At 36.3% G+C, this 12,361-nt stretch overlaps 1 protein-coding gene across 3 annotated transcripts in view; it reads left to right on the top strand.

Annotated features, from left to right (window-relative positions):
- Positions 1–12,361, top strand: part of NELL2 (neural EGFL like 2) — a 392,703-nt gene that overhangs the window by 298,550 nt on the left and 81,792 nt on the right. The window lies entirely within an intron of this gene.

Raw genomic sequence — 12,361 nt, 5'->3', positions numbered from 1 at the left:
AGATAGTGTAAAATTATCTTTATTACCTATAGACTTTACATATGATGAGTATTGTTATTATTGGTATTTACTTCATTAATAAAGGTTGCTAACATCAGCTTCTGTACACTTCCCAAAATTTCAGTGATTAATACAAAAAGTGTTTGCTCACTCACATCTCAGTTTGATATGTCAAATGTGGTGTTGGGGAGAGCTGAGGAGCATTGGGATTGAGCCTGCTTAAGCCAGGGGCCCTGGTTGTTGCCATTTGATGAAGTTATGCCCAACACACTGCCTCTAACACCAAAGAGGGACCATAGATGTGAAAGCATGGAGAATACATACCCACTGTAACCTCAGACCAGAAGTAACATACATGTCTGTTCCTCTCACATACCATTGGTAAGAACTCATCACATGGACTTGAGGAGTTGAGAAAATGTAGTTCAGCTAAATGTCCAGGAAGATGAAATGGTCTGTGACCATTAGGCCAGTCTTTTGTCTTAGGTGCTGTCTGGCATTGCTATACTATTTACTCTGAACAATCAAACCATTTTCGACATTGTCTCATCTACTCAGCTGGAAGAACTCTGAGTGACTTCCTTCTTTAATCACTGCCTTCTTTCCACCTCTGGTAGGGATCCTTAACTTGGAATTCCTGGACACCTGCAAGTCTATGGATGGACTTTGGGGGTCCATGAATTCCCTGAATATATGTGCATGTGTACATTTTTCTGCAGAAAGAATTCAGAACTTTTAAAGATTGCAAATGGGTTCTATAATTTCTAAATAGTTATGAACCACTAGGGAGAGAATCTTCCATGATTCATAAAGAGAACTAACTGCTACTTGATTCTATAGAAGGTGATACAAATGTAGATATCCAATACCTTCCAGAGTCTCTTTGGGGACCTTTAATCTCGAGACCCCACACTGAATCCATCATCTCCATGACTCTTGCCTTATCTCTTCTATTCCCGAAACCTGGTTCTTCACTTCTAGTCTTTATTTCAGTGAGTGGCCTTACCCACCAAGTTTTGTTGGCCAACAAACCAAGAATCACCTCCTCCCCCCATCCCTTTTCACTTTCACATCTAATCAAGTCCTTTTGATTCTCTTTACTAGGATCCTTTTTTTTTTTTTTTTTTCCATTCTCTCTGGTAGTACAGTAGTTTAGGGCTCTGAGGTTTATCTCTCTCCAGTCCATTCTTCACAGAATATCTGAGCACACATCTGATCGTATCACTCCATAGTGGGAAAAAAAAAAACAAAACACATTAGCATCCTCCGTTGACCTCACATTTCTTAACATGACCTATATGGCCCTTCAAGATTTGTCTCCTGCTTTTCTACCCAGCTTTCACCCTCTTGTCCCTCTGTCTCCTCACCTCATTTACAGCCCCAAGCATTGACTTTCGTGGATGTAAAGCATGTATCTTGTTCACTTTTGAATCTTCAAAACATAGTATAAGGCCTGCACCTTATTATTCAAGGTGCTCCATGAATATTGGTGAATAAATAAAGACATAAATGAGTGGTCAATTAAATGAGGAGGTAAAAGATGTGCTTGCATCCATATTAGCTGGACTTTATTGAACATTGGTTTAAAGAGGTCTTCAGGGTCATCTGGTCCTAAAGTCTGAGAAGGCAGATGAGGTCACTAAGGCACAGAAGGGTGAAGGAACTTATATAAGTTGTTTCATTATAGATACTGATCTGCAATTTAGAACTCAGGTCTTCTGACTCCTAGTCCAGTGTTTCTCTGCTCCTTCCTTCCTTCCCTCCCTCTCCCCTTCCTTCCTTCCTTCCTTCCTTCCTTCCTTCCTTCCTTCCTTCCTTCTTCTTTCCATCCTTCTTATGCCATGCTCTATGTCCAGGAATTTATCCTACTATCATCTCTCACGAGGTCTGGGCTTTTTGTTATGCCCACCCCTTCAACTGCCAAATATTCCTGTTGTTGTTATCAGTGAAGACTGTGGCAGTTTTTCTCTCCCAAGGTAGAGAAAGCATCAGGACTGTCAAGATTTGTAAGTGTAGGAATGGCCTAAATTTTGGCCTGCTGGAGCTGGATACTGCCTGATAGCTTAGAAAGGGGACTGATTTCCTGGCCCCAGTGGCCCTCTGTTGAGCCCTCACAATGGAATTGCTGAGCATGAAGTAATAGGATTTACTAGTTTCTTGAAAGACAGTCTAAATATGCATGACATTTACCAACCCTTGTTACTATATTGAGGTCTCCCCTGTACCCCCTCCCCTTAATTTATTTATTCTATTTCTGCATCAGTGTATCTTAGTGGAATGGTTGAATCTACTTACCAACTTCACAAAGAGGCTGTTATGTATATCTTCTGAGTAAAATTAATTTTTCATGGCCTTCTTTTTTAGCCACTGTGTAAAATCACCCACATGTACAGCATAACTTCATTTTTAATTAAACATCCTAATATTCCATCAGGTGTTTAACTTGGATTTAGCTGGGTGATTATTTCTTGGATAACTCAATAAAATGTATTAGAAACCTATGTGCTGAGGTTTAACAGCTCTCTCATTGCCATACTGTATTTATTGCACAATCACTAAACCTCAGCAAACATGTGTCTGATGATCTGATTAATATGCAAAGCTGTCTTAGTGTACTGAAAATAAATCTTTCAGTCATGATTTAAAGCATAACTCTAAAAGATGTGAGAGTCTCCTATAAGTAACTGCCAACTTAAATCAAATTAAAACGTTTATAACTGGGAAAAAGTTGGTATCAAATGGCAACGCTAAAAAAAGATATGCTGTGATATCAAAGAAAAGGAGATCAGACAGTTTGGTGATAAATGGCTTTTTTTTTTTCGGTGTGTAAAATAATGGGTTTCTTAGCCACAGATCAAAACATGAGATGAGATTTTAATTATTTTTAGTGAGTATTTAAATGAATATAAACTCAAGTTGCATTCCTGTTTGTGTAGCTTTTTAATATCTGTAGTTTCAAAGTGATAAAAATTAAGCGTGGGGCTTATATGAATGTTGCTTTACTTCAAAGGTAACTATATATTGATTGAGGCTGATTGATTTTTAAAAGTCTACATTATTACTGTTATAGTGTAGGTAGTAAAAATCCTTTAATTCATTTATACTAACAAAGTTATTTTGCTAGTAGTAGGTACAGTTAGCATTTATTATTAATGTCAAATTGTATTATATTTCCTGATATGGTTAAATTAGCACATTTTTCACCATTAACAGAACATATTGATTTAGTTTCATGATCATGTAGCTTTCTTTTAAAGACATATTTTTCAGAAGCTTACATTATTTTATATCATTTTACGTGCAAAGACAAAAAATTCAGAAACAAGGGAAAATTCAAAACATTTCTGATATAGCATACCTTTTTTTTCCCCAGAATGACTCAGAGTGAAATTCTAGTACCAAAACGTATATCTTTTTTGTGGGAGAAGAGGAGAATTTTAGTAAAAATTTGGAGATAATACAGTTAATAAGGAAAGAAAAACTTTAGCTACCTTTGCTTTACTAGTAAGGATGATCTTTTTTAATATTCTTTTGAATTTATTTCACTCTAACTAAATACAAATTTTACATATATAAATCATTAAATAAACTTTATTGTAATAAAGAAAACCTGGGATGAAGGAAGTTCACCTTCTGATCCTTCACAGTGTCTGTTAAAATCACTTTTTCAGGGGCGCCTGGGTGGCTCAGTCGGTTAAGCGTCCGACTTCGGCTCAGGTCCCGATCTCGCGGTCCACGAGTTCGAGCCCCGCGTCGGGCTCTGGGCTGATGGCTCAGAGCCTGGAGCCTGCTTCCGATTCTGTGTTTCCCTCTCTCTCTGCCCCTGCCCCGTTCACGCTGTGTCTCTCTCTGTCTCAAAAATAAATAAACGTTAAAAAAAAAATCACTTTTTCAGATTTGAATTGCTCAAGGGAAGAGACAAGACACAGAACCAATCATTTGGTGTCTTGCCTAATGTGGGATCCATACCCATGGAGGGATCTGTTAATTTCCCTAAGATAGAATCTCCAGTCATACTTGCTAAGATGCTTCTGGTCTTTAAACTCGGTATCTAATGATAAAGTGATTGCATTGCATTTGATGGATGAATGTGTTTTCATGGACTTTGGATAAATTAGGGATTTAGGTCTCAATGTGACTTTTTCTTATCATAAATTTTAAAAAGGAAAAAGAAGAAGAAACCAAAGAACTCTCACTGTAGGCTTTTTGACCATGCACTGCTTATGACTTAACTTGAGTACTTAAGGTATACCTTCTTTTTATGTAGGTGATCCTTAATTTTTTTTAAATAACTCTTTAGTTGATTAATATTATCCCAAGCCCTGGTCTTCTTGGAAACATTTAACATAGTTGTCAAGAATATAAAAATTGAAGTTAGAGAGACATCAACCGGCATGAGTCCTAGCTCTACTGTTGACTAGCTGTGTGACCTTTAATATGTTACTTCATTTTTCTATGCCTTTATTGTCATATGTATGAAATGAAGGATGATAATAATATCTGCCTTGTGGGTTTGTTCTGGATATTAAGTTGAATAATGCAAGTAAGGCATACCGCATCATTCTGGAATGTGATAAGTAATGAATGATACCTGATGTGATTGTATTGTACATTGTGAGTAAAATTTTATGTACAGAAATATTTGAAGCTTTTGTACTCCTTTGAGTTAGCTGGAGATACCCTGAGATATATAAAGTAAGGGTTAAGAAAAAAATGATTCTAGTTTTCCTGATTCACTTATAAACCAATTTTAAGTATAGTTTTACTACATTTTAATGCTGTAAAATCTTTAATGTAGCAATTTGCATTCTTTACTTTTACTTAAAATTGCTTTTAGTTCTAATGCAAATCTTAAAAATTCATGTTTTATGGAAATATAAGTCTTTGTACTATTCAAAAAGTAGTTAAAAGTTCTCAGTGTTAAATCTCAAAGTCATTTTTCCAAGTCCTTCAGGTTAATTGGAAAAAATCTTACTCTTTCCATGTATCAGTCATATATAATAGATAACAATTCTGATGGGGAAATAGTTCAGACTCTTTTATTGTAAGGCCTACTTAATTAACATTGGAAATGAGGACACATCATGGAGTTTATGTAAGGGGAAAAAATAGCTTTCAAGCTGTTAGAGGGCAGGTCTCCAAGAAAAAAGACTAGTGGAATTATTTCGGAATTTGGAAAAGATCTTCACTTTCACTTTAAAAATATTAATGATTTTTTCAATGGTGTCTTATGAATATATTTATTATGTTATATTATGTCCTTGAATTCCTAAAAGCCATTCCCCCCCCCTTATGTTTTCTTACTTGAGACAAAATCATTTTTATATTTTTATTTGATATAATTCTAAAAATAACTGCATACTTCATTAATATTTTCAACAAGTAGCATATGTATATGGTATAAAATTTAAAAAGACAAAGATCATACAATGAAAAGTAAATTTTCTTTGTACCCTTTTACCAATCATTGCTTCCCCCCCACTTTAACAATATATCTTGGGATTCATATTATCATTACATCCTCACTAGACAGAATGATTCAAATAAGAAAACATCTTAGAGGAGCCTGCTGTCATTCAAATAGCAGACTTTTAACTTGTAACTCTATGGTTACTAATAAGAACGCATATCTTGAGGACCAGATCTTTCTCTTCCTTTGGGCATCCCTATGGTGGAAATGTTCTGTAAACTAAATTTAAACATTCTAATTTTTTTACCTAGATAAGCTGACGAACTTTTATTGATTACAGGTATAAGGAGAACAGACTTGATATCCTGAAGAAACATTACAATGTGATAAAGACATGATATTTGGGTCTTAGTCTTCTTTCATTCAGAATATATCAAGGATGCAACGTTTAATGATACTCAAATTATTTTTGTTTCTTGCATTCTATTTCTTTCTTCTGTATGTTATTTCTTCCTTCCTGAAGGACCTATGTTAGTATTCTCTTGTGGTAGATCTGTTAGTGGCAAAGTCTCAGTATTGGTCTGAAATGTGCTTTATGCCATTTTTACTCTTAGGTTAGTTAGGTGTTGATTTCTAGATTGTTCTCTCTAGAAGAACTGTGAAGGAAGTATTCCATTGCTTTTCCAGCCTCAGGTTTCTGTTGAGAAGTCTACTGTCAGTTCGATTGTAATTCATTTGGAAAAAAATTTTTGCTCTATTTGCTTTTAAGATCCCCTTTTCCTTGGGGTTTGTGGTTTAAATGCTTTGAGCCTAGGGATGAATTTATTTTTACTTATCTTGCTCAAGGATTCTTCAGATTATTGAATTGGAAGAGTCATCTTTTTCATCCATTTTGGAAAACATATAGTCTTTATCTCCTCAAATATTATGTCTCTCTCATTCTTTTTATTCTTTCCTCCTGGTTTTCCTATTGGATAGATATCGGCGCTTTTCTTTGTAAGTTTCTTCTACTTCCTTTGGTATTTTCCATCTCTTTATCCCTCAGTGCTGTGCCCTTTGCGATTTCTTCATATCTATTCCCCAGTCTATCAGTTATCTCTTCAGCTTTGTCTAATCCTTTGTTTAGCTGACCCATTGAGTTTTTTTTTAGTTCAATACCTGCCCTTTTCATTTCTAAGAGTTCTCTTTTTCAGATTTTTAGTACTTCTCCCCTTTGTTCTTATTCTTTTCTTGTGATTTTGATTCCTTCTTTTAAGTCTTTAATCATTTTAAACATGCTTACATTACATTGTAATCTTTATCCATCTGCAGTTGAAGGGGCTCTAAATCTGCCTATTCTTATGCTTGCTGACTCTTGCCCATGATGTAGTATTTCCTAGTGTGTTTTATACTTTTGATGTCTGACCTTATCTTCATTGAAGATTTACCTGTGAAACCTGAGGTCTTTTCTCTCCAGAGAAATTTTGCAGGTATGCCAGGAATATTACAACTGATATTTGTATTGATTTCTTTGCCAAGTGGTATACCACACTAGTGACGTAAATTTGAATTTTAAAACTCTGTAAGAGAAACATTTTTTTCTCCCCAGCCAAGTATAGGCAAAATAGAGTGTCTCCCCATAGTCTCTTGTGCTAGAGGGTGTTTTATTTGTGTGTGTGTTTGTGTCCTACACTCAAACTGAAGAGGAGCCCTTTAAGGATCCTGCTTTGTGCTGAAGTCTTGGACCTTATATAGGACCAAGTCCTCTCTGCTGTCACTGTGTGAGTCATAAAATCCAAATCTGGTATTCAGCTTCCTCATGGGCTATATAGGAATTTCCATTTTTTTAAATGAGGTAAGTTATGAATTTAATATGATACATTTTTAAGCCATGTGCTTGTAGAAAGATTTTTAGGTTATGCAGTTCTCAGTATTGCTGGAATTGGAAAGAAAGTTACATAAGTATGATTTTGTTGATGCTCTTTGGAGCAAAAAATTCTGGTCACTTATAAATCTGCAGACATTGAGGGGAAATTCATGGTGGCACAGTGAAAATGGGTGGAACATGGGAAGAAACAATAGGAAGAGGACCAACTTTATGGAATTTACTAGGAATGGAGCTGGGGATGTGGCTACTTTTTTTTAATATCTTTATTTATTTTTTAGAGATTTTTTAGAGGTGGGGAGGGACAGAGAGAGAGGGAGACACAGAATTTGAAGCAGGCTCTAGGCTCTGAGCTGTCAGCACATAGCCTGACATGGGGCTCAAACTCATGAACCAGGAGATCATGACCTGAGCTGAAGTCAGACACTTAACCGACTGAGCCACCCAGGTGCCCCGTGGCTACTTCTTTCTCTTCACTAAATTGCTGATGTTTCTGAGAAGAGTCTGTACTTCTTCCTAAAGGGCTCTTATCAATGGTCAGTTTCCATTTCTTTCTTCATATAAGCTTTCCGGAAGAAACCATGGAGATACAGGTACAATAAACCCATAACAATCAGCTTTTTTTTTTTCCATAACAATCAGCTTTATCCACTGATAGGTGACTCTTCCTTAAGAACTCGCTGTTTTTTGAGAGAATAAAATATATTCTAGGTAATTTTTTTTTGGTTTAAATGAAAATGTGGTGCACAGGGATGGAGTTAATCAAATATAGGTTTAGAGTCAAGTCAAAGAAGATGAATCAAATTTGCAAATAACATGAATTGGGAAGGGTAGTTAATAGGACAAAAGACAACAAAGATTCAAAGTTATTCAGATTTCAGGAACAATGGGAATGAATGAGCACTATGCCATATAACACACAGGTAAAAGTATCTCTTTTAGTTGTCCCTCTTGCAGCTCAAATCAAGCCACACTGCTTCTACCAGTTTTATTTTGAGGTTCTTAATTCTGATCTCTTACATCTTGGGCCTACGTTCATTGCGTCCTTTGCCATACCCTTGTTTTTCTTCTTTAGTTGGCCTCCCCCACTCCACTTCCTTTTTCCTCCATTCCCTTCCACTGGAGGATGTGTTCCTTGAAAGTAGAGGTGAAACCTACAATTTCTCATTTTTCATAGGGCTTAGCATCACGTTTTTCATTGAGTAGGCAGGCAATAAATATTAATAAAATGTAAGTACACTCTTGCCTTTGGGTTAAAAAAACAATTGCACACAATAGAGAACTTTGTTTCATGATTTCTTTGACTGCTGATTCCAAGTATGAACCCAAAGTATAAGGTGCTAGCTGTAAAAGAAAATGCATATTTAGCCTGTGTTAGTACAGAGTGTACAAAACAATATAAGTAATAGTCTCCCTGAATTCTGTATACTTATTCCACAATGGAATGTTGTATCCACTTTGGCCGGAAGATTTTTAGAGGTTATTGGCAAATGGGAGTGTGATCAGGAAAAAATTAGCTGGGAGATGAAAGCTGTAGTGGATATAAGAGGATAGCTGAATAAACCTGAGGTGTTTGACAAAGAAATGAAACAAATAAGAAAACTAAAAGGCAGCATGAAGGGATAAACTAATATGTGGATTTTGGATTAGATTATTATGCGTAGCTCTGGTGTACAAAACTAGTAAATTTGCCAGGAGGTGAGTTTGAGCTTCAAATAAGAAATAAGCTGATCACAAGAACTGTGTGAAAATGGGATGGACCAGCCTGCATGTTCAAATAGAGTCTAGAAGCACGAATGTCCCAAAGGGCTTCCCCACTGAATCTTGATGGCCTTGTTTATGGGGGTAACCTAGGACTCCTATTTCAATTTTTCATAATAGTAGCTACTTTAACTGCATGTCTAAAGGCACTTCTTGTAATCATAAGGAGGCAGTGTAGCTTAATGGTTAAGAGTTTGAGAGTGAGCTTAGAAAATGACTGTCTGTGTATAATTCCAGGCTCTGCCACTGACTACCTGTGTGGACTAGGGCAAGTTACTTAATTTTTATGTGTGTCAGTTTCTTTGTTTTAAAATGGAATAATAATACCTGTTTTATTGCATTATTGAGGAGATTACATGAGTTAATATATACAGTTACAGCAGTGGTTCAGTAAATGATAGCTATCATTATGACCTTCCTCCTAATCCCTACAATAACCCTCCAAAGTAGTCATTATTACCTGATGAGGAAACTGAGGTTCAAAAAGATTAAATAATTGGCCCTGGGCCACATAGCCAGTGATGTGGGAGAAAAGGAATCATGCCCAGGGCTGATGAATTAATCTGTGCTCTTTCTGTTCTGATATTTGGCCTTCACCACACCATACAGATGATTGAATGCCTCTGAAATGGCAGCAAACTTTATGGAATAAAAGTGCCAAATTATCCAAATTAAACATTTATTAAGCTCCTGTGCACGCACAACACAACGTGACGTGTATGGAGATGCAGAAAGTAAAATGAGGTTCTTTTCTCTTGGGAGTTTATATCTCTGTCTAATGCACAGGGGAGCATCTTATCTAAATAACAAGGAAAGAACAGGTGGGTTCAAAAATAATAGTAATACCTTTTAAGTGATTGCTAACTACTAATCTTGTCTGGTATGGCAACCCTAGATGAAATTGCTCTTCAGAAGAATGAATTCTGGAGCCGTAAATACCAGCAGCTGTAATTTACAGGGGAAAGGCTGCCCAATAAACTCTTACTGGTGGAACCTGGGAGGCAAGCAAACAGCTGATTAAACGTGTGAAAAGTATACTCTCAAGTGTTAGGGTTTTCGTTGCTGATTTTCTCAATATTCATGTCTGAAGATGATTATAAGGCTGAGTAAGAATGAACTTGGACCTCTAGTTTAATAGAAAGCCTGAACAAAACAAGTTAAAGGAATTCTCTGATATTCTTAGTCTTTTAAGATGTGTAACTCTTTCTCGTCCTTCTTAGATGAGGTGTGTTTTCATTTGCTTTGAGCAACTTTTAAAATATAAATCACTCACTCCAGCATGTTTTTTTCCTTCAGATTTTAGAAGGCCCAACTCTAGTCTTAAAATTAACCTTACTTTTGTCCTTTTTACATAGAGCTGAGTATATTTTTACTACTTATCATTCTTTTTACCGATGTTTCATTCAAGGAAAAAAAAAGCAGCTGACTGCAATTTTTTTTTACTTGAAAATCAATCAGTACAATGGACTCTGTAAACATGACAACTTATTATTCGTTATGATCTTGTTAGTTTTGACCATTTATAACCAAAAGAAATTAATTAAAACATAGATGCCTATAAACAGTACTAAAGAAGCAAGAATCAAGAGTAAATTTCATAGTGCAGGAGGCAAAGCTTTTATTCAAAGAACGACGGGAAGGGGATGCTTTCCATAAATCATAAAACTTAATTAAAAACCAAAGAGCACTGAATCAGTTACACAGATAATTTTGTACCCTACATGGCATGAGAGGCAAGATTTAGTAAGTGTCTAAAATCAATTAGATTAGAAATCAATCAGCTAATTTTAGTAGGAGCAAAATGGGGGGGGTTTATAAGATTTTGTTAGAATTATTAGTAAATTTGTAATATATTATTTGAGATATGGATCTTCAAGTTTACATTCTTGAAAGGTAAATACTGGCATACCCCATTTTATTGTGCTTTGCCTTATTGCACTTCACAGATAGGGTGTTTTGTTTTGTTTTGTTTTGTTTTTACAAATTGAAGGTTTGCAGCTACCCTGTGTCAAGCGAGTGTATCGGCACCATTGTTCCAACAGCATTTCATCACTTTGTGGTAAATTGTATCATATTTTGGTAATTCTCATGCTATTCTAAGCTTTATCACAATTATTATGTTTGTTAGGGTGATCTGTGATTAATGATGTTTGATGCTACTATTTTAATTGTTTTGGGCCACCATGAACCTCCCCCATACAAAACAGCGAAATTAGCTGATAAATGTGTGTGTTCTGAATGCTTCACTGACCTACTATTCCCCAATCTCTCTCCCTCTCCTTTGGCCTCCCCATTCCCTGAGACGCGACCATATTGCAGCTAGGCTAATTAATAATCCTACAATGGCGTCTTAGGTGTTCAAGTGAAAGAGTCACATCTCTCTCACTTTAAATCAAATGCTAGAAATGATTATAGAAGTGAGGAAGGCATATCAAAAACCAAGATAGATTGAAAGTTAAGCCCCTTGTGCCAAATAGTCAAGTTGTGAAAGCAAAGGAAAAGTTCTTGAAGGAAATTAGAAGTACTACTCTAGTGAACACATGATTGATAAAAAAGCAGAACAGGGGCGCCTGGGTGGCTCAGTCGGTTAAGCTTCCGACTTCAGCTCAGGTCACGATCTCGCAGTCCGTGAGTTCGAGCCCCGCGTCGGGCTCTGGGCTGATGGCTCAGAGCCTGGAGCCTGCTTCCGATTCTGTGTCTCCCTCTCTCTCTGCCCCTCCCCCGTTCATGCTGTGTCTCTCTCTGTCTCAAAAATAAATAAATGTTAAAAAAAAAAAAAAGCAGAACAGCCTTTCTGCTGATATGGAGAAAGTTTTAGTGGTCTGGATAGATCATAACATAAATGTAAAAGTGCAAAATAAAGCAGCATGTGCTGATGTATAAGCTGCAACAAGTTATCCAGAAGATCTGGTTAAGATAATTAATGAAGATGGCCACACTGTACAGATTTGTAACATTGAGGAAACAGCCTTTTATTGGAAGAAGATGCCATCTGAGACTTTCATAGCTAGAGAGGAGGAGTCAATGCCTGGCTTCAAAGGTCAGACTGACTTACTAGCAGCTAATGTAGCTGGTCACTTTTAGTTGAAGCCAGTGCTCATTTACCGTTCCAAAAATCCCAAGGCCCTTAAGAATTACATTAAATCTACTCTGCCTGTACTCTGTAAATGAAACAATGCCTGGATGATAGCACATCTGTTTACAATATAGTTTATAGAATTTTTGTTTGTTTTCTTTATATTTTAAGTCCACTGTTAAGACATACAAATAAGGAAAAAAATCCTCTCAAAATGTTTCTTCTCATTGACAATTCACCTAGTCATGCG

Source organism: Panthera onca, chromosome B4 (genome assembly GCF_046562875.1).
Source record: "Panthera onca isolate mPanOnc1 chromosome B4, mPanOnc1 haplotype 2, whole genome shotgun sequence".
Taxonomy (NCBI): Eukaryota; Metazoa; Chordata; class Mammalia; order Carnivora; family Felidae; genus Panthera; species Panthera onca.
Note: the sequence above shows the minus strand (reverse complement) of the source record. Positions and strands in the feature narration are given on the sequence as shown.